Source organism: Macaca nemestrina, chromosome 6, assembly GCF_043159975.1.
Source record: "Macaca nemestrina isolate mMacNem1 chromosome 6, mMacNem.hap1, whole genome shotgun sequence".
Taxonomy (NCBI): Eukaryota; Metazoa; Chordata; class Mammalia; order Primates; family Cercopithecidae; genus Macaca; species Macaca nemestrina.
This window is the reverse complement of record NC_092130.1, coordinates 3,025,632-3,052,961: the sequence shown is the minus strand read 5'-3', so window position 1 is coordinate 3,052,961 and position 27,330 is coordinate 3,025,632. Positions and strand designations below refer to the sequence as shown.

The following is a 27,330-nucleotide window of genomic DNA, read 5'->3' as shown; positions in this document are numbered from 1 at the left end:
AATAGTGGCATGTCCCTTTGTCCCCTCTCCAAAACCTAACATTACTGCATGCCACAGACAGTTAAATAGAGAAGCCACACACTTTAAAATGTGACCGTGGCTAAATAGTGTACCAGTCATGCATTGTGTTCAACGGTGCAGTTGACATTGATGCGATATGCCAAGCATTTGCAGGAAGATCTTTAATCGATGCCTTTAAAATGAATATTGAGTCTGGTTCCCCCCACTCCTTCCCTCTATCAACACTCATAGGAGAGCTAGGGGGAAGATTCTCTTTAGAATGGGGTCACTCTTATGGGCAAATGGATGAATGGTCTGTGTGTCATAATGTAAACAATGAGGGAACTCTGTTTTAAAACGTCCCCCGTGGGACCCAGTATTAGCTGTATTTCCTTGCACTAAGCCATTGTCTACAGAAGAGCAACACTAAAATACAAATATCTCTTTTGGCAGGGGCAGCAATACATTAATGCAAGAAGACAAATCTCTACACATTTGTATTCAGCAATTGCTACTCTGTTCAAAGATATTTTAAAGTAGATGTTTAAGAAGAAAGAAAAAAAGACATAAATCCTTTAAGAAATAGGTTGTTCTAGAAAACAGTATTAATCATATACTGTTATGTGAGAAAGGCAGATTATAAACGAATTTATAGCAATCCCATTTTTGTAAATGAAAAAAAAGCTCAAATACCACACTGCCCTCCTTCCTCTTAAAAACACTGGAAGAATGGCCGGGTGTGGTGGCTCACGCCTGTAATCCCAGCACTTTGGGAGGATGAGGCGGGAGGATCAACTGAGGTCAAGAGATCGAGACCATCCTGGCTAACATGGTGAAACTCTGTCTCTACTAAAAATACAAAAATTAGCTGGGTGTGGTGGTGGGCACCTGTAGTCCCAGCTACTTGGGAAGCTGAGGCAAGAGAATGGCTTGAACCTGGGAAGTAGAGGTTGCAGTCAGCTGAGATCGCGCCACTGTACTCCAGCCTGGCAACAGAGCAAGACTCCGTCTCAAAAAAAAAAAAAAAAAAGACTGGAAGAATAGGTTCCACAATGTTTACAATACTAATAGCTGAGGAATAGAATATGGGTGATTTTTTAATCTTCATTTTATCTACTTCTTTTGCTTCAAATTTTAATGAACATACATTTCTATAAGAAAATACCCTTAAAATGTATAATTATATGTATATATTCATGTACTTTTCTGTATGTTTCTAGGTTTAATTAAAGCATATCCGCAATGGAGAAGAGCATTTCATGTGAAGTAGAATGAATAATTGGGATTTGAAAGGGAGAAGGATGAATGGCACAGATCCTTTCTTTCTTGAGAACTGAATCATGTGACCTAAGGAAAATTTCTTTCTTCTCTGGGACAAACGAGATTCAGAGCAGGTAGAATGAAAAGTAAAGGCCCTGGGAATGCTTAGGGTACATGGGCACACCTTGCCTTCTTCCTGAGGAGTTCCATGAAGGTAACAAAATTTGAGACATTTCCTTCCTGGGCTTTGACATTTAAATAGAAGCTTCCTGAGTTATAGGAGTGGCTGTGTGGGTCCTTTTCTGTTTTTTTGTTTGTTTGTTTTGTTTTGTTTTTACTTTATTGTAGTAAGAACACAACATGAGATCTAGTCTCAAGTTTTTAAGCGTACAATACACTGTTGTTGACTATAGGTACGGTGTTTTACAGCAGATCTCTAGAGCTTATTGATCTTGCTTAACTGAGACTTTATGCCTATTGATTATACATAATCAATAAACATTAGACATAATCAATAGGGGATCATTGAGGTAATCTCACCATTTCCCTCTCCCCACAGCAAATATCATTCCACTCTTCAATTCTATGAATTTTATTATTTTTGATACCTCATATAAATGGAATCATTTGTGTTTCCATGATGGGATTATTTCATTTAGTATAATGAAATATGCTCAAAGTTCTTTCGTGTTGTTCACATATGGCAGGATTTCCTTTCTTTTTTAAGGCCGAATCATATTTCACTGTTTGTATATACCACTTTTTCTTTATGCATACACGTTTAGGTTTACATTATCTTGGCTGTTGCAGCAATGAATATGATAATGAAAATATCTTTTCAATATTTTTTAAGTAAATACCTAGAAGTGGGATTGCTGGATCAAAGGCAGTTCTATTTTTAATTTTTTAAAGAACTTCCATACTGTTTTCCATAGTGGCTGCATCATTTTGCATTCCCATAAACAGTGTGCAAGAGTTCCAATCTCTCCATATCCATGAAAATACTTGTTGCCTTTTGGTTTTTTGATAATAGTTATCCTGACAGGTGTGAGGTAATAGCTCACTGTGGTTTTGATTTGCATTTCCCTGATGATTAGTGACACTGAGGATTTTTTCCTATACCTGTTGGCCATGTGTATATCTTCTTTGAAGAAACAGCTGTTCATGGCCTTAGCCCATTTTTAAATTAGGTTCTACCACTATTGAGCTGTAGACATTCTTTATATATTTTACAGATTAACCCCTTATCAGATACACGGTTTGCAAATATTTTCTCCCATTCTATAGATCATTTCTTCGCTCTGTTGATTATTTCCTTTGCTGTGCAGAAGCTTTTAATTTGATATAGTGTCACTTGCTCATTTTTGGTTTTGTTGCCCGTACTTTTGGTGTTAAATATTCATGAAATCAATATCAAGACCAATGTCAGGAAGCTTTTCCTCTATGTTTTCCGCAATGGGTTCTTCAGTTTCAGGTCTTGTCTTTAAGTCTTTAAGCCATTTTGAGTTGATTTTTTGTCGGGTCTAATTCATTATTCTGCATGTGGACATCCAGTTTTCCCAACACCATTTATTGAAGAGACTATTCCTTCCCCATTGTGTATTTCTGGCATCCTTGTCAAAGATGCCAGTTGACTGTACATATGAATTTATTTCTGGGTATATGTATATGGTATACATATACCTGGTGATAGGTATATGCATTTATTTCTGGGCTCTTTATTTTCTTCCACTGATCTGTACGTCTGTCTTTATGTCAGTACCATACTGTTTTCATCACTGTGGTTTTCTAAAGTATTGTGAAATGAGGAATTATGATGCCTGCAGCTTTGTGCTTTCTCAGGATCAATTTGGCTATTCTTGGGCTTTTGTGGTTTCATATGAATTGCAGAATTTTTTTTCTATTTCTATACAAAATGCCACTGAGATTTTAATAAGGGTTGCATTGAACCTGTAAATCACTGAGTATGGATATCTTAACAACATTAAGTCTTCCATTCTACGAATGCAGGATGTCTTTCCATTTGTTTGCTTTTTTTGAAATTTCTTTCATCAGTGTTTTGTGGTTTTCTGTATACAAGTCTTTCACCTCTTCAGTTTATTCCTAAGTATTTTATTCTTTTTGGTGCTATTATAGACGGAAATGCTTTCCTAATTTCCTTTTCAGAGAGTTTGTCGATAGTATACAGAAACACAACTGATTTTTATATATTGACTTTGTATCCTGCAATTTTACTGAATTTAATAGTTCTGGAGGTTTTTTTCCTTGAATCTTTAAAATTTTGTAAGTATATAAGTTCACGTTGTCTATAAACAGAGCTGTTTGTTTTTTCCTTTCTGATTTGGATGCCTTGTCTCTTTTTCTTTCTTAATTGCTCTGACTAGGACTTCCAGCACTATATTGTATATATATGTTGCTGTGCTCTTGGTCTTACAGGAAATGCTTTCAGGTTTTTGACCACTGAGTATCATGTTAGCTGTGGGCTTTTCATATACAGCCTTCATTATATTGAGGTGCTTTCTATTCCTAGTTTGTTGGAGGTTTTTTGTCATGAAAGGGTAGTAAATTTTGTCAAATGCTTTTTCTGTATCTATTGTAAGGATCATGTGATTTTTATCCTTTTTTCTGTTAATGTAGTGTATTGATTTTTGTATGTTGAACCATCCTTGCATACTAGGGATAAATTACACTTGGTCATTATGTATGATTTTTTTAGTGTGCTGTTGGATTTGGTTTGCTGGTATTTTGTTGAGGGGTTTTCTTAATCTATATTCTTCAGGAATATTGGCCTGTAGTTTTCTTTTCTTGTAGTGTTTTTGTCTGGCTTTGGTATCAGGGTAATGCTGGCCTGATGAAATGAGTTTGGAAGTATTCCTTCCTCTTCAATTTTTTGGAAGAGTTTGAGAAGAATTGACATTAATTCTTTAAATGTTTGGTAGAATTCAACAATGAAATCATCTGGTCCTGAGCTTTTATTTGTTGGGAGGTTTTTGATTACTGATTCAATCTCCATAGTAGCTGTAAGATTGTTCAGACTTCTGTCATGATTTAGTCTTGGCAGGTTGTATGTTTCTATGAATTTATCCATTTCTTCTAGGTTATTCAGCTTTTTTGGTGTATAATTGGTCATAGTAGTGTCTTATAATTCGTCTTATTTCTGTGGCATCAGTTGTAATATCTTGTTTTCATTTCTGATTTTATTTGAATCTACTCTCTTTTGTTCTTAGCCTAGCTAAAAGTGGTCTATTTTGTTTATCTTTTCAAAATTCCAACTCATTTGCTGATACTTTTCTATTTCATTTATTTCTGCTCTAATCTTTGTTATTTCCTTCCTTCTGCTAATTTTGTGTGTTTTGTTTTTTTTGGTTTTTTTTGTCACTTGAGGTGTAAAGGTAGGTTGTTTGAGAACTTTCTTCTTTTTTAATGCAGGTTTTTATTGCTTAAACTTCCCTCGTAGTATTGCTTTTGTTGTAAGTTTTGGTATGTTGTGTTTTCATTTTCATTTGTCTCACGGTATTTCTAACTTCCTTTTTTCTATTTCTCCTTTGACCCAGTGATTGTTCAAGAGCGTGTTGTTTCATTTTCATATTCCTGTGAATTTTCCCATTTTACTTGTGCTGTTGATTTCAAGTTTCATTCCATCAAGGTCAGAAAATGATTTCAGTCTTCTTAAATTTGCCAAAACTGTTTCATGACCTGACAGGTAAGACCTGGAGAATGTTCTGTGTACTCTTGAGAAGAATAGGTGCTGTTGTTGGGTGGAATGTTCTGTATCTGTCTATCAGATCCATTTGGCCTATAATGTTGTTCATGTCCTCCATTTCCTTATTGATAGTCTGCCTGGATGTTCTATTATTGAAAATTGGGTAGTGAAGTCTTCTACAATTATTGTATTGTTGTCTACTTCTCCCTTCAGTTCTGACAATGTTTGCCACATATATTTAGGTGTTCTGATGTTGGATGCAAATGTATTTATTCCTGGTGGATTGAACATTTTATCATTGTATAATGTCCTTCTTTGTCTCGTGATAGTTTTGACTTACAGTTTATTCTGACTGATGTAAGTATTGTCAACCCCACTCTCTTCTGGTTACCATTTGCATGGAATATCTTTTTCCATCTCCTTACTTTCAGCCTATGTGTGTCTTTAAATCTAAAATGAGTTTCTTGTAGACAGCATATTGTTGATCTCAATTTTAATCCATTAGGCTATTTTATGTCCTTTGATTAGAGTTTAACTCATTATTATTAATAAAGAAGATTTACTATCACAATTTTGTTAATTGTTTTCTGCTAGCCTTGTAATTATTCTACCTGTCTTTTCCTTTCTTGCTGCTTTCCTTTGTGTTTTAAAATTTTTTTTTGGTATTGATAGGCTTTGATTCCTTTCTTTTTTCTTCTTTTGGGTAACTTCTATTTTTTGTGTATGATTAATTTGGGACTTACATAAAATATCTTTTACATACAATATAACAGTCTGTTTTAAGCCAATAACAACTTAAATTTAATAATGTACCAAAACTCCATACTTTAATTTCTCCTCCCCCTACACACTCATTTTATGTTATTGTTGTCCCATTTTATATCTATTCATATTGTGTATTTTAATATGTTTTTAGTTATATTTATTTTTTATACTTTTGCCTTCAACTTTTATGCTAGAAAAGTGATTTTCCCATCACCATTAGAGTAATGCAGTATTTTGTATTTATCCATGTATTTACCTCTACCAATGAGTTTCATACTTTTTTTTTTTTTTTTTTTTGAGATGGAGTCTTGCTCTGTCGCCCAGGCTGGAGTGCAGTGGCACGATCTTGCCTCACTGCAAGCTCCGCCTCCTGGGTTCATGCCATTCTCCTGCCTCAGCCCGAGTAGCTGGGACTACAGGCACCTGCCCCATGCCCGGCTAATTATTTGTATTTTTAGTGGAGACAGGGTCTCACCATGTTGGTCAGGCTGGTCTCAATCTCCTGACCTCATGATCCGCCCGCCTTGGCCTCCCAAAGTGCTGGGATTACAGTTGTGAGTCACTGCAACCGGCCGAGTTTCATACTTATGCTATCATACTGCTATTTGGCATCCTTTCATTTCAACTTTAAGAACTCCTTTTAGCATTTCTTGTAAGGCATGTCTAGTGGTGATAAACTTCCTCAGCTCTTGTTTACTCCTGGAAAAACTGTCTTCACCAGACAAACAAAAGCTGAGGATTCCCATCACACAGGTAACGATGAGTTGTTGCTGAATTGATGTGTTTGTAGGGGAAGAATGGTCCAGGGCTTCCTATTCCACAATCTTGCTGACATCAGTTACTGTATATAGGTTTCTGAACAGCAGAAATATTGAAGGAAAAAGAAATATTATCTCCAAGAAACAAAAAGGAAAAAAATGGAATTAGGTTAAGTAGCAATAGCTTTAAATTAGTGCTTATATAATCATTATACCCAGGTTAAATTATCATTAGTATTAAGAAAGTCAACATTTACTTTTTAAAATAAAGCATTATGTTTGAAATGGGAAAAGCATGTTTAATTGACCATAGATTTTTCTTGATATGCAATGCTATCCAGCTTCTCATGATTTCCTCCATGATTCTCTCCTCCATAAGGTCAACAAGAAAAACAAAAAAAGAAAATAAGAATAATATGCCACAGATATACTTTCCCAGTAAGGCTATGCTGGTTTAATTTGCCTGGGTTTATAGTGAATGTTCCACTAATCAAATCAGAGTGCAGGCTTTCAAAACCTTTCATTTCTAAACTGCAAGCAGAGTAGTACATCAATTAATAAAAGAGACCCTTTTAAAAAATTGCACAGTACATTTTAGTGTATAAAATGCTTTTATATTTTATTTCATCCTCAAACCAACTTTTTTTTTTTTTTTTTGAGATGGAGTCTCACTCTGTCACCCAGGCTGGAGTGCAGTGCAAATTGATCTCAGCTCACTGCAAGCTCTGCCTCCCGGGTTCACATCATTCTCCTGCCTCAGCCTCCCGAGTAGCTGGGACTATAGGCACCCGCCACCACGCCCGCTAATTTTTTTGTATTTTTAGTAGAGACGGGGTTTCACCATGTTAGCCAGGATGGTCTTGATCTCCTGACCTCGTGATCCGCCTGCCTCGGCCTCCCAAAGTGCTGGGATTACAGGTGTGAGCCACTGCGACCGGCCTGCACCAACTCAATTTAAATAGCTACTTCAAGTGTTCATTTCTAGCCTTTTCCTGCATGGAATTCATTCCTTTACTTCTTTTGGTAATAGACCTCTCAATGTTCCTTTGATGAGGCCCCTCCCTCCCATTTGCAGATAATTCGGGTAAGACTGACTTTATTCCATGGCCACATCTAAGTCTGGATATGTTTCTCACGCTTGGACAACCAGTGTAGTCCACTTTCTTGGCCACGGTGATTGTTGAGAGACAAACACATGACTTAAATCAGTCCCATAGACTAAATTATGGGATTTTCCCAAAGTAGATACAAGAGGCAGGTCACAGAAAGAAAGAAAGAGGGTGTTGAAGACTACTGTCATCAAATCTACCATTTTTCCAGGAGCCAGTACTCTGGACTTCGGGCCTACCCAGGGTAACCAACCATTTCAGTTGGCCTTGAACTGAGGCGTCTCTTAGGAGTGCTTAAACCAGGAAAGCTCTGGGCAAACTGTGAAAAACTGTTTACCCCACCAGTCACCACAGTGCCACATAAAGTAGGAGCTTCCCAGCCTGGAAGGGAGATCACAATGCTTCTTCCTTACCAAGGAAGACCAATGGTTATCACCCTCCCCTGCTGCAAGAGAATAAGTACCCAAAGTGCCAGGCAGCAATTTTAGAGAAAATAATCTAGCAGTGACCAGTCTCCTTTTTCTATTTAATCCTTAAATAATTAGAAAAAAAAGATCTAAGATCATTTTTTAACAGCCTCATTTTTCAATTATCAAGTCCTAAATTAAAATGGAATGCAAACACCAAAACTTCACACACTGCTAAAAATGAACATGTCTAAAATATTAATAGAACTCCAAAGGATTTATAACACCCTCTTGGGCATATTTTATGATTTACTGGTGTCATTTTGGTGGCTCCGTGGGTGACAGAGTCACCTCGCTGTGTGTGTGCTCTGGCAGGTTTCTGGGCTATTCAGTCAACTCCACACTCAGACCTTCGCTGCATGCACATCGGATGACAGGTGTAGGAGAAAAAATAAAGATGTTAAATTTTTCCATAAATCAAAGAATCCTAGGGCTGAAAGGCTTTAAAAGGGGTTATTTCTTGTTTTCTCAACTTCATGCAGGGCCACACTGGGGCTATCTTCAATGGCTGTGAATTTCACAGCCTCCCTTGTTGACGTATAATGTCAGTCTTTGTTGACGAGATCTTCTACTTTGGAGCTAACCTTTACCCTTTCGGTATCAAGTAAAGCTTGTTTTCTGGAGAATAACTCATAACATTTTTGGTAGTTAACTTCCTGTCTTTGACTTAATCATGCATTTTTCAAACCTTTCTGTCCATCCCACAGACATGATTGCCTCGTCCTCCACGCTATGATTTGCTTCTAGTTTCTCTACAAGCTTCCTAGGACTCGTTCAGATTCTGCCACTCAAAATCTGCTCTCATTGAAACTGGGTTTGTCTTTTTCTTCTTCCCTGGACACAGTTCTCCATCTCTCAGCTGTTTCTCCCTTTCCAGAAACCTAAAGCTCTGATTCTGCCCTCTGGACAAACAGACCTTCTTTCCTTTCATCTTCCTTCCACTGTCAGCCACACAGGCCTATGCTTCTAGGAAACCGCCCAGGCAGAGGTGTCTTGACTACAGCGTTGGCCGTAACTTCTAGGCCTTTTCATTGCTCAGAGCTGGGAAATGGGCGCGGTGGCTCACGCCTGTAATCCCAGCACTTTGGGAGGCCAAGGCGGGCGGATCACAAGGTCAGGAGATCGAGACCACGGTGAAACCCTGTCTCTACTAAAAATACAAAAAATTAGCCGGGCGCAGTGGTGGGCGCCTGTAGTCCCAGCTACTCGGGAGGCTGAGGCAGGAGAATGGCGTGAACCCCGGAGGCGGAGCTTGCAGTGAGCCGAGATCGCGCCACTGCACTCCAGCCTGGGCGACAGAGCGAGACTCCGTCTCAAAAAAAAAATAAATAAATAAATAAAAAATAAAAAATAAAAAATAAAATTACATCCTGGGTTTATACTGTTATTTTCAATTCAGATTTAAGATTATAGATTTTTCACTTAACTATTTGTACTTCTTTTCTTTGATGCTAAAAATCTTGGTTTCTAACAACACTAACATAATTACTATTTGACTTGCCATATAAAATGTATTTGTTTCAAAACTGTAATTCTGGTAATTTTACTAACAGATAAATGATCATGCTGCCCCTAAGGAAGACCATAGACAAATCCGGAGTATGGAGTACTCTGCATGAACAAAGCACCTGGTTTCTGCCATAAGCCAATGACATAAAAACAAGGATGAGGGAGAACACTTTTCTAGATCCAAGAGACTTGAGAAACCTAACGGCCAACTATGACATGTGAACTGTTTGAAGTCTAATTCAGAAAAACAACCGTCAAAAGATTTTTCACAGAAAATTGAGGTGCGATTACGGACAGGTTGATAGATGATGCCGAGAAAATGTCGCTAATTTTTTAGGTATGATAAAGGCATTTTGTTTATGTAAGAAAGTGCAATATATTCCACAGAGGCATACTGAGGCATGCAGGGTGACCTCACAGGAAAGCTGGAGACTGCGTTAAGATATTCTGGCGAAGAAAAAAGTGAAACAAAAAAGGATGGATGAATAAATGTGACAAACCATTGATAATTATTGAATCTGGGTGGTGGGTATAGAGGGCTTCATTATACTGTTTTTGTACTTTTGAGGATGCTTGAAACTTCCTATAATAAAAATAAAGTCTTTCTATGACTCCATGGCTCACTGTGAAAAATCCAGCCTCCGTACCTTGTGGGATCTTCTTACCCAATTCAATCCTACTTTTCCAGGTTTACCTGTGAATGCTGTCACTCATGCTTTGCTTACATGGCACAGCTGTCGTGAATGACTTGTGTAACGTGACTGTCCTCGCTGCTTTGCTTACACTGTTTCCTCTACTTACGGGTCCTCTCCACCCATTATCCTGAGAAGAATGCCCCAGAGAGATGGTTAAAAACACTGATTATAGTAACTACCATTTATTGAGTGTTTACACTTGGCAATGGAATGCACTGGGTAATGATTCATATTCTTTTTTTGAGACAGAGACTTGCTCTGTCACCCAAGCTGGAGTGCAGCAGTGCAGTCTCAGCTCACTGCAACCTCCCCTCCTGGGCTCAAGTGATTCTTGTGCCTCAGCCTCCCGAGTAGCTGGGACTACAGGGATGTGCCACCAAATCCGGTTAATTTTTTTGTATGTTTAAATTATTTGTAGTCTTTGTAATTTTTTTTTTTTTTTAAATCAGAGATGGGGTTTCACCATGTTGGCCAGGCTGGTGTCGAACTCCTGGCCTCAAGTGATCCGCTAACCTTGGCCTCCCACAGTGCTGGGATTACAGGAGTAAGCCACCACTTACTCATTACTCATTTTTAAATAATCCTGAGATATACCTGAGAAGAGGAAACCAGATCAAAGAGGTGAAGTAATCTGCTCATAGTGCATTTCACTCTGAGGCATGTTATGCCATTTTGCTTGTTTGTTTAACTGTATCAGTGGTTGGCAAATTTTAGAGTGGCATGAGGTCATATGGAGCAGTTATTTTCACATGCAGATCCATGGGGCGCGCCTCCTGAATCCTGACTCTTTTCAGCTGCACTTGAGCCCTGCAGCTGATCGTTTCACCAGGGTGTCAGGAGGGTGCTGTGACTTCTGGTCTTTAAGCCACACTTTGAGAAACACTGCACTACAGCATGCTGTAAATTCCTTTCATCCTTTCTCTGTCACCACCTGCAGATCCCTAGGTCCTATTAATGAGGTCATATATATGAAATGATTTTGTATATCTTCTATCACCTTGAATATGGAATGCATTATATTGCCTGACATGGTTACAATGGAAACATCTTAGTATTTCAAACTTGGATTATAAAATGTGATCTGGAAAAGAGAATTCATTAATGTCATCAAAAAATATCTTGAGTGCCTGTGTGTGTTGTGCCAAAGATTCATGTACCCGAATTGAAATGCACCTACCATCACCAGGAAGAAATGTGTTATCTGCCTTTGCCTTCCACTCCAGATGTTTTATGGGGAAGGCTAAATTTTCACAAACAAAAATGACATGATGTATTTTCAGGAGGCAAAGAAATAACAGAAGCTACAAAAAAAAGTGGGAAATTTGTGTCAAAAATGGCTCCCATACAGTTTGGAGGCTGCTGAAAAAATTAAAAATAGAGCTCCCATATGGTCCAGCAATCCCACTGCTGGGTATATACTCAAAAGAAAGGAAATCAGTATACCTGAGAGATATCTGCACTCCCATGTTTACTGCAGAGCTGTTCACAACAGCCAACATTTGGAAGCAACCTAAGTGTCCATCAGCAGATGAATGAAAAAGAAAATGTAAGACATACGCACAATGGAGTACTATTCAGACATAAAAAGGACAAGACCCTGTCATTCCCAGTAACATCGATGAAACTGGAGATCACTGTGTTAAGTGAAAAAAGCCAGGCACAGAAGGACAAACATCACATGTTCTCACTTATCTGTGAGATCTAAACATCAAAACAATTGAACTCATGAACACAGAGAGCAGCAGGATGGTTACCAGAGTCAGGGAAGGGAAGTTGGGGGGTGGAATGGGGGGATGTGAAGATGCTTGATGGGTAGAGAAAAATATAAAGTTAGAAAGAATGAATAAGACATACTATTTGATCGCACAACGCAACGGGGTGACTATAGTCAACAATAACTTAATTGTACATTTAAAAATAACTAAATGAGTGAAATTGGATTATTTGTAACACAAAGGACAAATGCTGGAGGGGATGGGTACCCCACTCTCCATGGTGTGGTTATTTCACATTGCATGCCTGCATCAAAACACCTCATGTGCCCCACAAATATGTACCCCTATTATGTACCCACGAAAGTGAAAAGTAAAAAAATGTATGGCTCCAGTGTCTAAGGATATATTTCTAGAAATAATTTGTGCATATGTAAATGCAACTGGGGCCAAGTGAGGTGGCTCACGCCTGTAATGTCAGCACTCTGGGAGGCCGAGGCAGACGGATCACCTGAGGTCAGGAGTTTAAGATCAGCCTGGCCAACATGGTGAAACCCCATCTCTACTAAAAATACAAAAATTGGCCGGGCATGGTTACGTGTGTCTGTAATCCCAGCCACTTGGGAGGCTGAGGCAGGAGAATCATTTGAACCTGGAAGGTGGAGGCTTCAGTGAGCCGAGATCGTGCCACTGCACTCCAGCCTGGGCAGCAAAGTGAGACTCTGTCTCAAAAAATTAAAAATAAATATAAATAAATGCAATTGGAATAAATAATTGGGGTTTTTCAGTACTCACATAGTCAGCAGACTTTTAGCCAAAATTTTTACAAAAATCTGTACAGTATTTATGCAGCATGAAAAAGGGAATCCAACAACAAAAAAACTTCACTTAGAAACTCATTCAGAGACGCCTCTCATTTAGTTGAATATGAACCTTTTTTTCAGACGGAGTCTCTCTCTATCACTGAGGCTGGAGTGCAGTAGTGTGATCTTGACTCACTGCAAGCTCCGCCTCCTGGGTTCAAGCCATTCTCCTGCCCCAGCCACCTCAGTAGCTGGAACTATAGGCATAAGCCACCATCCCTGGCTAATTTTTGTATTTTTAGTAGAGACAGGGTTTCACCATGTTGGTCAGGCTGATCTCGAACTCCTGACCTCAAGTGATCTGCTTGCTTCGGCCTCCCAAAGTGCTGGGGTTACAGGTGTGAGCCACTACGCCCAGCCAAGTATGAACTATATAGAATGGGAAAAACTTTTGTCCAAATTTCCAAAAGTCCTGGTGAAAATGGAAGCCGTGAAGAGTGTTGTGCTAAGTTGGATGGGAAATGTTGAAGAGGAAGAAAAAGTAGGAAAATGGTGTGGAAAAAGAGAATGATGTATCTGTTAAGGAACTAGTATCTAGAATATATAACTATTATAATTCAATAAAAACATGGCAGGGTACGGTGGCTCACGCCTGTAATCCCAGCACTTTGGGACGCCAAGGCAGGTGGATCACGAGATCGAGAGATTGAGACCATCCTGGCCAACATGGTGAAACCCTGTCTCTACTAAAAATACAAAAATTAGCTGGATGTGGTGGCACCCACCTATAATTCCAGCTACTTGGGAGGCTGAGGCAGACAATTGCTTGAAACTGGGAGGCAGAAGTTGCAGTGAGCCGAGATCACACCACTGCACTGCACTCCAGCCTGGCAACTAGAGCAAGACTCCATCTCAAAAATAAATAAATAAAAAACAAATAACCCAATGAAAAATTGCCAAAGGATCCGAAAAGACATTCCTCCAGAGATGATATACAAAAGGCCAATAGGCATATGAAAAGATGCTCACCTTCCATCTGGGAAAGACAAATCAAAACCACAACGAGACAGCCCTTCACACACACACTAGCCGGGCTCCAGTCAAAAATACAGATGGTAACAAGAGGTGATGAGCACCTGGAGAAATCAAAACCCCCATATGTTGCTGGTAGGAATGTAAATATTGTAGAAGGAAAACAGTTCAGAAGTAACAAAGAATTATCATGTGAGGCAGCAATTCTACCCATAGGTATATACCTAAAAGAAATGAAAACATGTCCACACACACAAAAAACACATCTCCATGAATTTTCACAACAGCATTATTCCTAGCAGCCAAAAAGTGGAAACCACTCAAAGGTCCACGAACTGAGGGATGGGTAATAAAATGTGGTGTGTCCATGCAATGCAGTATTCTTCAGCAGTAAGGAGGAATGAAGCACTGACCCATGCTACAATGTGGATGAACCTGGAAACCCTTGTGTTAAGTGGAAGAAGTGAGTCACAAAAGACCACATATTATATGTACAGAATAGGAAGCCTCTAGAGACGAAAATAGGTGATTGTCCGAGTCTCGGCAGCATAGAGGACTGGAAGGTGACGGTGTATAAGAGGGAGGTTTCTTTGGGGTAATGAAAATATCCTACAATTGATTGTAGTGATGGATGCACAAGTCTGTGAATCTGCTGGGGTCACTGCATCATACCCTTTAAGTGGGTGAATTGTATAGCATGTGAATTATGTCTCAATAAAGCTGTTAAAAAAGGACCATATCAAAAAATACAAAAGATGTTCTTGATACTGCAATACACAGGACAGAAACAGCCATTACTCTAAGATCTCATTTTCACTATGAGGAGTGAAAATGAGAGAGAGAAAAAAACATGTTTAATACCTATGCACCAAGTTTTATGTTATTCTTATTTAACACTACCAGCTGGCAAGGCAGGTATCTTCTAATTTTTACAGATGACTTCAAAGAAGCAGGTTAGTTGTATCCTTAAGTGGCAGAGCACAGATTTAAACAACATTTGTCTACAAATTAAATATTTTTTCAATTACACCATTTGGTCTCTGTTTTACAGCTAATTTTATAATTTTATTTCAATAATGGAGCTAAACCTAAAACACAGCCTTTATTCTATTTGTGTTTTTTTACTTTTACAAAATTACATAAAAATGGGCCAGGCTCCGTGTCTCACGTCTGTAATCCCAGCACTTTCAGAGACTAAGGTGGGTGGATCATTTGAAGTCAGGAGTTCAAGACCAGTCTGGCCAATATGGTGAAATCCTGCCTCTACTAAAAATACAGATATTAGCTGGGCGTGGTGATGTGCACCTATAATCCCAGCTACTCAGGGGGCTGAGACAGGAGAATCGCTTGAACCCAGGAGGTGGAGGTCACAGTGAGCTGAGATTGCATCATCGCACTCCACCCTGCCTAGCCGACACAGCAAGACTGAATCTGAAAACAAAAACAAAAACAAAAACAAATACATATATATATATAGAGAGAGAGAGAGAGAGAGAGAGAGAGAGTCAACATTAGGGAGTACACACATATACATATACACACATACACATATACATACGTATATATAAATGTCCTAAACTTCTACCAGTTGACTCAGAGCATACTTTTTATCCATTTAGAAGATAAAATTAAAAGTATATGCATATGTGGTTAGGCACAGTGGCTCATGCCTGTAATCCCAGCACTTTCAAAGGCCGAGGCGCGTGGATCACTTGAGGTCAGGAGTTTGAGAACAGTTGGGCCAACATGGTGAAAATCCATCTCTACTGAAAATATAAAAATTAGCTGGGTGGTGTGACTCATGCCTGTAATCCCAGGTACTTGGGAGGCTGAGGCAGGAGAATCTCTTGAACCCAGAAGGCGGAGGTTGCAGTGAATTAAGATCGCACCACTACACTCCAGCCTGGCTGACAAGAGGCAGACTCTGTCTCAAAAAAATAAAAATAAAAAAGTATATGAATATGCATATATCTTATTACATATACTAAAATTTCTTTCTGAAAAATAATGAAATGTCATTGTTACATAGCTCAGTTTTATTTTAGGTGATACAGCACCTTGGAAAATTGACTCTGTTATGACCCAGGGTAAAATAATCAAGACATCTTTAATCAAGCTATGTGAATTATCTTGCCCACTTTTTAAATTATTTACTTGTTGTAGTCAACATAGCAATTGATATTAACACTGTATAATTATTCCATGGCTGATGGGGTCCTATAAAGGTTGATAGATTTTATAAATTTTATATTCCATGGCTTCTATTTCTTAATATTAAGTATTTTGTGCATTAGTAGTAATCTCAGGACATAAGAATGTGTTCAGTCAATTTAACGTTAAATTAATTTTTCTTTTTGTCCTGAGAAAGCAGAAACGTCAGTGCCAAAGGCACACAACAAAAAACCAGAAATCACATAAATTCCCCCTTTCAAGGGCAAAACTACTGCACATGGACCTTGGACATACTTACTTGTCCACATCAAATCAAAAACAAATGGGATAAGAAATAAAAAGTGGACTAGTGTGAAATTGTTGCTTGTCAACATTAGGGAGTACATTTTGTATCAAGAAACTCATAAAGAATAGACGACAGCTTGGCTCTCCTATAACCACCAAAAGTTTTGTTCCAGCTGGGGCTAAAAGCTCCCAATATTTGGAAGTAGTTTTTTCCCTTCTCTTTTGGGGGTATTTTTGATTGCTAACAATAGTAGCTTTTTCTTGAGATTAAATGAATCAAATCTATTTGTTTTTATCCTGAATTGCCCACAAATCAATTACATGCTCTTGACTAAAGGGAACTCTGATACTGACTCCATTGTTCCAGATAATGTCGCATATTAATCAGGAAGGCTGGCCCTTTAACTTCCCTGCATGTTGCAAACATAATATACTCACAATAGCCTGTGCCAAATCACTCATGATAAATCTCCCTGTCTTGTCTACAAAAGGTCTCACAGACTTTCCATATCCCCAGCATGACCAAAGTTCAAATTCAATCCATCATATTACATGCCAAACCTCAAAGAAAATCACACCCGATGGACTGTTAAACCATAGTAGGTTTGTATTATTTAGCTCAAGAACACTGAATCGGATTTAAGTGCGGCCTTGAAAGTATTTTAATGGATTTTTGGCTTGTTGCTGATGAGTGTGTTAAAATAAGTGTAAATTATTTCATATGAATGCAGGAAAATCATAATAGTGTTGGTAAATTGGTCATTTTGCAAAGCATGTGAATTCAGACGGTTACAGGAAGGTATTAACATATAAATTAGCAAAGTAATGGTTAACTATGTTTTTGTAAATGCGATTTTTTTAAAAGCTTGTCACAAAATTCTGAAGGAATCCTACTCACCGAATTCATTTTCCTCTACGTTAACTTCAAATAGTGCTACTACTATCCATATAGAAATGAGAGGCCGGGCGCGGTGGCTCACGCCTGTAATTCTAGCACTTTGGGAGGCCGAGGTGGGTAGATCATGAGGTCAGGAGATCGAGACCATCCTGGCTAACACGGTGAAACCCCGCCTGTACTAAAAATACAAAAGATTAGCCGGGCGTGGTGGCGGGCGCCTGTAGTCCCAGCTACCCGGGAGGCTGAGGTAGGAGAATGGCATGAACCCGGGAGGCGGAGCTTGCAGTGAGCCAAGATCACGCCACTGCACTCCAGCCTGGGCGACAGGGTGAGACTCCATCTCAAAAAAGAAAAAAAAAAGAAATTAGTGTGTGGAGCGGGTAACCAAGTCGAGAATGGTAAGTTTCCACACTCCTGAATAACTGATACCATCAGTCCTTCACACCTGTATTCTCAGCCCAAGAAACTCACAAATGACACTGAGGAGTTGTGAATAAATAATGAGAAGTGATGTAGAAGATTTGAAAACTAGCTTGATGACTTCAAATATGATAATAGAAAAGGTACCCTATTAAATTAGTTTTCTTTAAAAACTAAAAAAAAGTGGACACTGGAGGGAAAACTTAGTCTTATAATCATTAATAATAGTTATAATGATAAGCCAGGCACAGTGGCTCACACCTGTAATCCCAGCACTTTAGGAGGCCAGGGTAGGAGGATCACTTGAGCCCAGGAGTTCAAGACAACATGATGAAATCCCGTTTCTACCGAAAATACAAAAAAAATTAGCTGGGCATGGTGGTGCATGCCTGTAGTCCCAGTTGCTTGGGAGGCTGAGGCAGGAGGATCACTTCAGCTCAGGAGGTCAAGGCTGCAGTGAGCACTGATTGTGCCACTGCACTCTAGCCTGGACAACAGATGGAGACCTCGTCTCAAAATAATAATTATTCTTATTATAATCATATCAGGATCACTGGACTTACTTCAAGTGTCACTATGGTTCTATTATTCTGGAGAAAATGACTCTTGTTTCTCATTTAAAACAGAATACATACATAATAATAGACTAAAGCGGATTGGAGAAATTATTTTGAACACCTGGATCTTAGGCAAATCATTGTCTTTGCTAAATGTGTGTAATCCTCAGGAGTCTTGGATTTCAGCAGAGCCAGTACTGCAATGTTCTGCACGCTGTGTGCATTTGTATTTGTGATTCTAGCATTGCGTTAGAATGGGCTGACACTCTCACAGTGGGGGATATCGCTGGCTAATTCTTATTTCATTCTGAGAATCTGCCTCCTGAGAGCTCACATTTTTACTTGTCAGAAACAAATGTAATAGGGAAAATTATACCAATGGACTTTTGAAAACTAAATACAATAATCACACATGAAATACATGTGTCTAGAGTGTGCCCGTGTGATAAAGGGAATTCTGGGAGCTGAGGAAACTGTTGCCCTTACACTGTTTCACTAATAGCTATTTCCAGACGTATGTTTTGAAGTGTTTAATAAATAATTTAGAACTCCTGAGACCATGCATTAGGACACTGCGAAATCTGTAAGAAATTGGAGCAACTTGTTTTTGAAGAATGATTTATGATAATACGGAGCTGTAAAACTAACTTTGTGAAAGTTACTGTTGTGATTGCCTTATTTTTCTTCATCTTTCTCAATGAGTATAGTAGTTTTATGTCTACATTGGCTTCTTTCTCCTATCAAGAATATTGTAGCCTTGTGAGAACTATGTTTTGTCTTTTTTTTTTTTTCTCAAGGCGGAGTTTCACTCTTGTTGCCCAGGCTGGCGTACAATGGCGGGATCTTGGCTCACTGCAACCTCCACCTCCTGGGTTCAAGCAATTCTCCTGCCTCAGCTTCCTGAGTAGCTAGGATTACAGGTATGCACCACCACGTCCGGCTAATTTTGTATTTTTAGTAGAGACAGGGTTTCTCCACATTGGTCAGGCTGGTCTCGAACTCCTGACCTCAGGTGATCCACCCGCCTCAGCCTCCCAATGTGCTGGGATTACAGGCGTGAACCACCTCTCCCAGCCCTATGTTTTATCTTCTTATGGTTCTCTAGTGTACCAAAATAAATGCAAATGAATGCAAATGAATTTTCCATTGTCATACGAAGTCTTTTCTACTTACCAAGTAATGTAGATCTACAATCTATTTTCATGTGATTCTTTCAGAGGATATGTTTTGACTCTTACACCAAAGCAAAATTTCATCCAATTAACTCATCCAATCATATTTTTAAATATGTTGAGTTCAGCAAAGATATAACTGATAGCTATTAAGGCATTTACCCTTCATTGCTTCCTATTACTTTTAATTCCATCTAGATATCACTAAATAAAAATTCTGTTGTTATGAAATAAACACAGAAACATTTGCTATTACTCTTGAAGTCACATGATTAAACTCTACGCTTGCTAATGTTTTGATCTTTGAGTAGTTTGAATATGGAGAACCAAATCAAGCCCTGAACAACAAACTGCACACTCTGAGTTTTTTAGATCTGCTAGAGGTCAAATAATCTAGACATTAAATCAGACAGTGACCACAGAACAGAACAATTAAGGTCAGACATGGAAAAACACATGCAGACATCTGTATCTTTTATTCTTTAATAAGAATTGAATGGTGTGCAGATTCTGTATTACCTGAATCACAAGGTCTTTTCTGTTTCATGCCACTACTAGTGTTTGTCTGAGAGTTTAGCTCCTTGAACTGGCAGACATCCTCATAGTTTTTTTCCTGTTTCACACAGATGCACTGTGGCTCAGTAATTCTCCATCTGTCAGCATCTCTGCATCCAGGACCAAGCCAGGGTGTTCACACACTGATCACGGAAATAGTTGTTTTGGCAGGCACAGTTGTTCACACCTACAATCCCAGCCCTTTGGAAAGCTGAGGTGGGCGGATCACTTGAGGTCAGGAGTTTGAGACCAGCATGGCCAACATGGTGAAACTCTGTCTCTACTAAAAATAAAAAAATCAGCCAGGCCTGGTGGTGGGCACCTGCCAACCCCAGCTACTTGGGAGACTGAGGCAGGAGAATCACTTGAACTGAAGATGGAGGTTGCATTGAGCCAAGATGGCACCACTACACTGCAGCCTGGGCGACAGAGCAAGACTCTGTCTCAAAAAACAAACAATCGAACAATTTCTGTATTTCTGCCCGTATTCCACCATTGCAAGTAGAGCTGTATGGATCCAACACAGTCCTGGACAGGGAGCATGCAGGCTGGGCGCAGAGTTCTAAGCCACATTTTCCACAGCTATCATCTCCCCAGAATAACCTCAGCCAGCACTCATGACACAAAATGGGGAGACTCTGCAAACCATGTAAAAGTAGTAGCAGGGCTGCAAACACCACCGTGCTCACCGAGGCTTCATTCCAAGCCATTCATTCGCACCAGCTTTGAATCTTTGGTTTTAAGAAAAAAGAAAAAAAGTCCTGATTTTTTCATCCTGTTTTTCCCTCTCTCCCTTCCAGAAAAGTTATAAATCTGCCACAGATGATTTCAAGCCAGTGTTGACAACAGGTTCCAAGTTTAGAGAGGATAAACAGGATATTTAAAAATCCACAAATGCTCTTCTGGGATGCAATTTTTTAGAAGACAGCTTTTGGGTTTAAAACAAACCATAATCTTGACAGTGGAATTGTAGTTTTTGCCTCCTGATTGGTTCTGGAAGCCAAACCCTCAGAGAGTTATTGTATGAGAATAAAATTGTTCTATAGTGAAGTCAAGAAATATTAATAAAGAAAAATTATGTAAAGTATAAACTTTATTATCATGTATGATTTTAAAAGTGTTAGGGAGCTATTTTTCATTTTTTTTTTTTTACCTCCTTCCCTCTCTCTCTCTGCCTTTCTTCCTTTTTTTCCTTCTTAGTCATAAGACTAACATGTCCAATACACTTAGGCTACTATTTTATGAAATGCTAGAAAGTATCTATGGCCCAACTTAATTGGCTTCTGTTTATCTGGGGCTCAAGTGAGGTTCGGGGCATTATTTAACACACTATGACTTTAAAATAACTACAAAGCGGCTGGGCGCCATGGCTGACACCTGTAAACCCAGCACTTTGGGTGGCGGAGGTGGTGGATCACTTCAGATCAAGAGTTTGAGACCAGCCTGCCCAACATCATGAAACCCTGTCTCTACTAAAAATACAAAAAAATTAGCCAGGCGCGGTGGTGTACGCCTGTAATCCCAGCTACTGGGGAGGCAGAGCCAGGAGAATCGCTTGAACCTGGGAAGCGGAGGTTGCAGTGAGCTGACATCGTGCCACTGCACTCCAGCCTGGGCGACAGAGCAAGACTGTCTCAAAAAGAAAAAAAAAGTAAATAAAAATTTTTAGATTTTTAAAAATAAAGTAACTATTAAGCAATAATAAAGGATAGGACTTCTTGTTAAACACATGGTCAAAGAGTTCTCACATGTATTACGGTTTTCTCCTCAAACTCCACTAAAATGGTACCGAAATAATTTGAAAAACACAAACTAATAAAGGCAGAGAGAACGGGAGAGGGCTCCATGGCATACGGGGAAACGCAACACAATGTCTGGAACCTGGAAAGCAGATGAATAGGTGGTAACTGATTGAGTACAGCAGAGACAGGGTAGACCTAGAGATCCGTCGTGGGGGAAGATGACAAGAGGCCAGGCACATTGCACTGCAGAACTTCAGAATGTCAAGACTTGAAAGCAGTATGAACCCTTGGAGGCAGGGTTGTGGACTGGGCCTGAAAACGGGATGTTCTGAAAATTGCTATATAGAAAAATAAGATCCCTTTGAAGGTGGCTCGTTCAAGAAAATAAGAAAAAAGGCAAGGAGTTTAATTTCTTGTAAGATTTGCTCAGTTGTGGCCAGGGATAAGATGCTGGACCAGGAGATTAAGGGGAAGCAATAGACTGAACAGGGAAACCTCAGGCCATTTCCCTAGGGGCCCCCAGAATGCTGACAGCTAGGTCTATATCTTCCAAGTGAGAAACCAGCGGATCCTTCTACAGAGAAACTAACCTATCCCGGAGATACTACCTTCAGATAGTGCACATGTTACTTGGCTAAACATAATTTTTAAATTAAAAGCAATAGTAACAAAACACAACAGACAATCACTTATGGCTTTGTTTGAATCTTGGCTTGCCTATCACTAACTTGTGACCTTGGGTAATTTCACCCACTTGATCTTAAATTTCCTTCAAATTGAAAAACCTTTCACTGAGTTGTAATGAGGATGAAATGAGATACATACGTAAAAGCTTCTACGGGATAGAGAGGCATTTAACAAAGAGCACGGGTTTTTTTATTAGTTCATAATGATAAATAATTATAGTAAAAGTAAGTCCTCTTAGAATAATTAACCTACTCTGGCACAGTAACTTTTGGCCAAATACTACTCTGGGCAGAATATTATATTGGCTTGCTTTAGACTCTTGCTAAGTGGCCTGGCCGCTGCCTGAGAAACGGTGGTTGAAACTAGACATATGGATTTCTGTCTAAGTATGATAGATGAGGTAAGACAACAGTGGAAAAAGAGGGAAGCTCGATGAAGATGAGGAAAGAGAACTGATTTTGGTTTCCTTCAAAGGGCTGGTGTCATTTTTCTTAGATTTGTCATCATCTCTTGTTTGATCACTTGAAACCTAGGCGTCAAATACCACTGTACGTTTCACAAAAGCAGCAGGTTTTAGAGGAACTGGAAAGGTCTGCAGATAAAGCGGAAAGGAAGTGATGGTAGTACTCTAGGTGCTGTCCCGGAGAAGAACAGGTACCCCAGCACAGGGTGCACACAAAGACCCCTGCACAGCAAGTCAAGTTAGAGAAACAGGCTGATGTGAGTATTGAGGGGACACACACCAAAGGCCCTCTAGGTTTGAAGTATTGGCCAGTTTTCTCTGAAACCTTCCAACTATAACCTTCGTCCAAAGAGCTAGCTCGTGATGCCACTATTACACCCTGTTTGACAGATGAGAAAACATACGCAAAGAGGTTAAGTAATTTGACCAAGATTGACTTCTTAGCAGAGTCAGGATTTGTGAATCTCACTCCAAAGTACATCTACCTTTTAAAAAAAAAACTCCATTATTCCATCTCTTCCCAGACATGAACTTATTTTTATGAAATAAGTGCATGCAAGCCCTTTGTAAGGTATAAAATATGACATAAGCTCAAGACATTTTAGGTATTATTTAACGTTTGAAAGGCAAACGACCCCTGAAAATCTGAGGTGCGGTTGTGCTCGTGTAACACTCAGTGTATTTGGTTTGCCTTCCGCTTGTGGAGCGGGTTGAAACAGGAGAAGGGAACGTGAGGCTGAAATGGAGATGAAGTGGAGATAGAAATAAAAGATGACGGGTTTTAGTATTTCGAGAGAAAAAGAACAACAGAATTATTTTTGTGGTAATAGAAATTGCTCAGCTTAAACATTTGTTTCTGTTGCATTACAAAATTATATTAAGTATAATGTGTATTTTCTTGGTATAAAATTAAAGAGGGATTATTCTGAGGCTGATCTACAAAAAGTTTAGGTTCTTGCTACTGAAAGTGTGGCCTGGGACCAAGTTTTGGCTCCTCTTGGGAGCTTGCTGTAAATGCAGCACCTGGGCCCCACCCGAGTCAGACCGTGCACAGATCCCCAGGTGAAGTGTACGCGCATCGTGGTCCCTGAAGCACTGATTTAGGCCAAAAAATAAAGGCTGTGGGTGGAGAGAAAAGGGCATGAACTTGGGCAAGGGCTTTTCAGGTTTACATATTTTCAATGAGAATAAGGATTTTCAGCAAGTCTCCTGAGTATTTTTTAAATGAATAAACAGACTAGGAACAAATCATTCCAATTGCCACGGAAGTGATGGACTGTGGCCTGAGAGGGGGCTCTGGTGGGCATGTGTTATAAATGAAGCTCATTAAACAATAACAACAGTTTAGGTATTAACAGAGATCAGGACATTCAGTGCAGCCTCCTGTTTACCAGCGACATTACCCCAAGAAGGTCTGAGTGAAATCTTGAAATTTTAGCTTAAACATTTCCCTTTAATATGTTAAGTAAGTTATAGTAAAACAAATGTGGATTTCTCTCTTGTCAAAGTAATTTAGTATTTTATAATGCTAAGGAAGAGGAAAAGAGATATCCAATATAAAACACCTTGAAGAAACCAGCAGATGGGAAGTCCATGGTGCCCTTAGGTGCCCTGAGTCCCTGCTGGGGGCCAGATCCCATTTCCCGGCAGTCCGTTCTCACCATTTGTGACCCTGTCCTCTGCAGGGCATGATGCTGGGAGCCAGTGGTGGGGGACGGGAGGCAGAAAGACAGTGATTCAAGGCTTTCCAGCAAGAGCTACAGGTCTCCCACCTAAAGAAAATTATAATTCCTCAGGTCCTCAGGGAGTGAATTAAGAATTTACATTCTTTCAGTCAATTTATCAGCATATATTTAATAAACATATACTTCTTGAACAGCTCTGTACAAGAAGGCTTATACCAGAGCACAAGCCTTAACTCTTTTTTTCCAGGATTTTTAAATCTCTGTGCCCAAAATGGCAGAATATTTTATGAAGAGGTGGGTGACGTCTGCTGGGATAGGAGAGAGCACTGTAATAATTCACTGCCTGCATTTAGGACTCGACAGTGGACAAAGCACAGTCAGAGTCAGAGGGAAGTAATTGGTTTTCCCACTGTAGAGCCATGGAGCAGGTTGGGTTTAATAAACCAAGGTCACTCCTTGCCATAAACTGACAGAGCTGGAAATAAAATCTAGGTCTTCCATCATTTAATTCCATGAGGAAAGGAAAACCCAGATGATGATGATGATGATGGTGATGGTGATGGTGGTGGTGGTGGTGGTGACGATGGTGGTGATGGTGATGATGGTGATGGTAGTTTTGGTGGTGATGGTGGTGACGATGGTGGTGGTGGTGGTGACGGTGGTGGTGATGGTGGTGATGGTAGTGGTGATGGTGGTAATGATAATGGTGGTGATTGTGGTGACGGTGGTGACAGATGGTGATGGTGGTGGTGGTGGTGGTGGTGATGGTAGTGGTGACGGTGGTGATGGTGGTGGTGGTGATGATGATGGGGTGATGGTAGTGGTGACGGTGGTGATGGTGGTGGTGGTGATGATGATGGGGTGATGGTAGTGGTGACGGTGGTGATGGTGGTGGTGGTGATGATGATGGGGTGATGGTAGTGGTGACGGTGGTGGTGATGATGGTGGTGGTGGTGATGGTAGTGTTGATGGTGATGACTGGTGGTGATGGTGGTGATGGTAGTGATGACAGTGGTGGTGGTGGTGATGGTAGTGGTGGTGGTGATGACAGTGGTGGTGATGGTGGTGGTAGTGATGACGGTGGTGATGACGGTGATGGTGGTGGTGGTGATGACGGTGGTGATGGTGGTGGCGGTGATGGTGATAGTGGTGATGATGGTGGTGGTGATGGTAGGGGTGACAATGATGGTGGTGATGGTGATGGTAGTGGTGATGGTGGTGGTGTGATGGTAGTGGTGGTGGTGATGATGATAGTAGTGGTGATGGTGGTAAGGAAGGGTAAAAGATGGGAAAGGCAGGGCTAGGGACTCTCCTCCTTAGATAAAGAACAGTACTGCTAGGCCTTCCCCCATTTTGCTGTTGTAACAACCATGGGCATCCACGTTCTCTCTTCCCAGGCCACGAGAAAGGACTGGCCCCATTCACACTGCCTTTGTTCTGGCTGAAGGAGAAAAGTGGGTGGCTTCAACAGACTGAAACTGGGACAGAGGGACTGGGGCGTCCCAATGTGATGTTAGCACATATGGGGATTCCTAGAGCTTCATGAAGTGGATGTAACTGAAGAATCCTCATTGTAACCCATTGTAACTCCTAAAAAATCAGGAGCTTCACTAAATGTATCTGGCAAGTATTTCGTCTTCCCTTAAATAAAATAAATTTCCTTAATAAAGCCAATGGAGGCAGGGTTGGTGGCGGGAGTGGGAGGTGGAGAGGGTATGTGTGATTTATTATAGGGCAAGAGGAGGGCCTTGATGGCTCTGAACTAACTACTTAGAACTACTGGCTCGAAAACCAAGTTGTACACTGGTTTCTCTTTTTGTGCCAATGTTACAGTTTAAAAAAAAATACAACTTTTATGAATATCATCATTAGTGCTATAAGCACAGGGAAGTATAAGTTAATTCTACAGTAAAGTGATTATTAAATACATTAGTCATACACAGGAAATCCAAAATTAACTTACTCTCCAGCATCAACTAAATGATTCTACTGTGTGCTCTAAGAAAGCAATTGCTCACTAATATGCAAAATATAGCACAACTATTAGATCATAAAGCCATGCAATCTTATTAAATTATAAATTTTACATATTTTAATGATGCGCTTTACATACTTTGTTTTCTATGCAAGATTAAAAGGACGTGCCATGGTTTTCCTCAGACATATTATATCTTGACCTGAACTGTGCAATACTTAATAAGAATTGATGAGTATCTACCAGGGATGACAGGAGTCTTTCAGTAGCATCAGGTATTTCTTCGGATTATTGCTGAGGACTAAAATGAAGATATGCAGTAGTCTTAAGTGGAGTCGCAGCTATACCCTTGGACTTTCTTTGCTTTCCACCTTTTTGCTGTTGTAACAACCATAGGCATCCACGTTCTCTCTTCCCAGGCCACGAGAAGGGACTGGCCCCATTCACACTGCCTTGGTTGTACGTGTGGGTAAAGGCAGCACGCACATTAACTTCTCTGCAGGGGACTTATATGCCCACATGGACAATCTATTGCGGTTATTGTATTTTGGATTAAATAATGATGCCATTTTTTTTTCCCTGTGCAGAATTAAATGTGTTTGAAAGACCTGGGAAATACTACAGATCGGGCTGCAGGGATTGTCTCTGTAACCTTCTGTTTCTCCATATCCTGATTACTGTAGCGCTGGTTTCCGTTTCTCTCCCTCAGAGGGAGCTAACCTTTCTCTTTGATGGTTACGCTATTTCAGTCTGCTTTCCAGTGGCCACCACACGGGGTGAGGATCTTCTCACAAAGTAGCAAAGATAGCCGCCACAACTCCTGGCGGACATCATCCTCTTGAGGATGCTGTAACTGGCTCTTATCTGATCGGCTTGGCCACATGCTTTTCTGTGAAGCTATCACGG

At 39.9% G+C, this 27,330-nt stretch overlaps 1 protein-coding gene across 1 annotated transcript in view; it reads right to left on the bottom strand.

The window, feature by feature from the left end:
• Positions 1-22,932: 22,932 nt before the first annotated feature.
• Positions 22,933-27,330, bottom strand: part of LOC105484020 (acetoacetyl-CoA synthetase-like) — a 94,091-nt gene continuing 89,693 nt past the window's right edge. The window contains exon 4 of the mRNA XM_071098040.1: positions 22,933-24,536. The gene's annotated coding sequence lies outside the window, so the exon portion shown is untranslated. The remainder of the gene's footprint in view (positions 24,537-27,330) is intronic.